The sequence below is a fragment of the Elephantulus edwardii genome, unplaced genomic scaffold, assembly GCF_000299155.1.
Source record: "Elephantulus edwardii isolate Elephantulus edwardi_28Jun2011 unplaced genomic scaffold, EleEdw1.0 scaffold00077, whole genome shotgun sequence".
In the NCBI taxonomy this organism is placed as follows: Eukaryota; Metazoa; Chordata; class Mammalia; order Macroscelidea; family Macroscelididae; genus Elephantulus; species Elephantulus edwardii.
Window position 1 is genome coordinate 10,856,630 of NW_006399827.1, and position 3,988 is coordinate 10,860,617.

Sequence of the window (3,988 nt, forward strand, 5' to 3'; positions counted from 1 at the left end):
ATTGTTTTGGAAGTCTTAGCAATAGCAATAAGACAAGAGAAGGGAATAAAAGGTATCCAAATAGGCAACGAGGAGGTAAAATTATCCCTCATAGCAACCTTTTACCTAGATTCTGAGGCTGAAAATCTTTTTAAGAGGAAACTGTCCATTTTTTCCCTTCAAACAAGCTGATGGATTCAAACTGTTCACCTTTCAATTGCAACATGTAATATACGATCTTGCCTTTGTAGAAAGTAGATAAATCCAATTTATAAATATTGATGCATTACTTTACTTAATAATGGTCTTAATATTTGGGCTCATTCAAAAAGAAGGACACAGGTATAATTGCACTTTTTCTTACTCCAAATGTCTTTCCCGCCCCAAGTTTCTAACTAAAGTGTCTTTAGTCAGTGTTCTTTTCACCCTTCATAGTAACACTTTCTCTCCTTTGACTCTAGACTTCTCATTCTCCCACTCCCCTCTTCCAATAGCTGCAATTAGGAAGGCTTTAGGTGCTACTCAAAATGTAGTTCTTTCACAAGCAGCATTGTTTGAGAGTTTATTAGAAAGTGAATTATTAGATCTCACTCCAGACCTGCTGCTGATTCAGCCTCTTGTGATGGTGGGGAGGACTAGTAATTTGTGCTTTAATAAGCTCTCCAGGTGATAACTTAAGAGTCCATTCTAAAGTTTGAGAATGAACGTGATTCTGATTCCGTTGAGGAGGGAGGCTAGAAGAGGGAAGACCATGACTTGAATTTCTAAGAATCTAGATGATGCTAACAAGAATCTAGTGTGTAGTCCACACTTGAGTGGCAGTGCTTTAGAACTCAATGATACACATAGGTGAAATGACAACCAGCATTTAAAAGTGTTACCATCCCTGAGTCGGTATGATCAAAGTCTTAGTGGAAGGAATGACTGACTAATGGTGAAATTTCAGACAACAACCATCAGATTGTTGTTGGTTTAAAAATATTTTTTTATCAAAGTGTAGCCTGAGAGCCTCTAAAACCACATCGGATGTGAATAACTTTCTTCTGATATGTAGAGTCTATCCTGGCTATGAATGATTAAAGAGTGAGTACATGGGGAGCCCATACCTCTGGGCTGGGAGTCAAGAGATATGAGATCTAGTTCTTATTTCGCCTTTAAGAGTGTGGCAATGGTTGGATCCATATCACTCTGGTTGTCATTTATGAAGTAAGGATAAGATTCTCACCACTGGGCCAATTGGCACAATTGGCAGCATCATGATGGATGGTGGAGAGACTGAGATGGTAAATGGCTTTACTTTGCTTGGCTCCATAATCAACACTCTTGGCACCAGTAGCCAGGAAATTAAAAGACGAATTGCATAGGGAAAGTCTGCTGTCAGAGACCTCTTCAAAGTACTAAAGAGCAATGATGTTAGTCTGGAGACTAAGGTGCACCTGATACAGGCAAGGGTCTTTGCAATAACTTGCTATGCATCGGAGAGCTGGATAATGACTATCGATGAGAGAAGGAGAATAGATGCCTTTGAGCTGTGGTGTTGGAGCAGAGTATTGAATATACCATGGACTGCTAGGAGAAAGAACAGGTTTATCCTAAAGAGGGTTAAACCAGGCTGCTCCAAGGAGGCAAAGATTCTGAAGCTTAGTCTGACCTACTTTGGACATGTTGCAAGGAGGGACCAGTTGTTGGAGAGGGAATGTCATGCTTGGGAGGGTGGAGGGACAGAGCAGGGGAGGAAGACCCTCTATGAGGCGGATTGATTCAGTGACTGGGGTAATGGATGTAGGTGTGTCAGAGACAATAAGATTGGCACAGGAGAGAGCAGGGTTTAGGGCTGTTGAACATAAAGTCGCTATGATTCGCAGGGGGCTTGACGGTACATAACAAGAATTGTATTCAGCAAAAGTAATTCTATTTAGAAAAATTTTCCCTTCTAGTAAAGGAGTCTTAAAACAGTGGGGAACCAAGATGGAGAATTGAGGGCACAGAGCCATGTATACGTGACATGGAGTTAAACCCAGGGGTGGTTAGACCTGTTTTGAACCATTCCACCAAGTTGTTCTGAGTGCAGTGCTTAAGCATCAGGTTCTGAACCAGACTCTTTGAGTTGAGATTCCTGCTTGCCACTTCCTGTGTGGTTTGGTCAAATAACTTAGAGCTGTAGTGTCCCATTCTTTAAAATGAGGATGACAATAATACCTACCTCTTAAGGTTGTTGTTTCCCATACTTCCAGGCAAGTTGTTAGGTAGGAGAAGCTATTCCTTGCAGAGGGACATCATACTTGGGAAGATGGAAGGTCAGCAAAAGAGAGGAAGTCCTACAATGGGATGGATTGGCAGTGACTGCTGCAATGGATTCGAGGATGTCAGAGATACTGAAGGTGGCACAGGATAGAACAGGGGTCAGAGCTGTTGGTCATAAGGTTGCTATGAGTCATACTCAACTCGATGGCACCTAACAGCAACAACAACATAAGATTGTTATGGAATGTGAGAGTTAATACATGTAAAGTGCTTGGGGCAGCGTCTAGCACTAGAAAAGTATTTGAAGTATGTCGGAAGTTATGAGGAAGAGGAAGGGACTGTCTCGGGTTAATTCCTGTGCGAACGGGGTGAATTCTCAGGACCCGGTTGCAGATCTTCTTCTCTCCTGTAGGTGGCACCTGTTCTCGTTGAGCGAGGTACCTGAGTCCAGGAATGCTTCCAACAAGTTCGAAGAATCAAGTTTCTGTTTGATCTCGGTTCTGCTCAGAATCCTTAGAGTGGAATCTCTTGCAACCTCCTGAGACCTGTGCTCAGGACAGCAAGGTTTTTGGATCCTGACTTCTTTTCTGAAATAGAACTGAATCCCCTTCCACGGTGTCTTGATCCCTATCAAAGGGTAAATCTCAAGAGCTGGGAGCTTTCTCTCTAGATGCAACCCACTAGGCCTTGTGGTGAGAGGGTTTGACTCCCAGCACCTGAGGTAGGGAGTTCAGTGGGAGTTTCTTTCCTGCTCGGTTAAAATGACAAATTGGTACATGAGCGCTTAATGAAAGATGCTGGAAACGTCCGTGGAGATCAGAAAAATCGCCTTTCTGAGCTGACAGCCAGGCCATCTGCATTCCCGCATCCCTATTAATTCCTTAACAATAAACGACAGGAGCGCCTAGAGGGTTAACAGCTTAATTTAATCTCTGAGATTCCTTCCTGGAGCTCTGAGAATTAGAAAGACGTTCGATTTTTCCCCACTTGATGTGTTTTCTGGATCAGTCACACCCACTCCCTGCCCTAGGGATGGTATACCAGTGACCAAGGCTGACTTCCTGTGCCCCTGTGGTGGAGGACAAAATACTTGATACAAAGCACCTTGGACTCCCTGAACTAAGAGACTAGGTTTAAGGGTCATATGATTTGGCTTCTTTGCAGTTGCCCCAATTGCGGATTTCTATTATATTCCCTGGAGCCTTTCAGAAACAGTAAAATTTCCAAATGGACTTTGAAAGATGGTGCTCCTGATGTGACTAAATTGCCTTCCAAGGAGGGAAGTAAGGGAGTCCTAGAGGTGGTGGTAGTAAGGAGTTGAGCTGGTCACCAAAGGCTAAGCCTCTTTGGTGATTCAAATCTGACAGTTGTTCTGTGACAGAAAGATGGGCAACCTCCTACTATCTGATTTACAGCCTCGGAAACACACTGAGTCAGTTCCTACTTGAGAGGATGAGTTGAGTGGAAAGAATGGCAAACCACTGGAGGAAATTATGTGGGGGCAACACACTGGGTCAGGATTTGAGTGTCCCTGGGTAGTACAACCTAAAGGTTGCAGCTTCGAATCCACTCAGCAGCACCACAAAAGAAAGATCTAGACTACCTCTGTTTGTAAAAATCAAAACTCAAACCTAAGCCCATTGCCCTGGAGCAGATAAACCCTTACAGGAAGAGATTGTCTCATCTTTCTAGGAGCAGCTGAGGGATTCAAACCACTGCCTTCAGATATCAGCTCAACATGTAATGTACTGTGCCGTCATTGGAG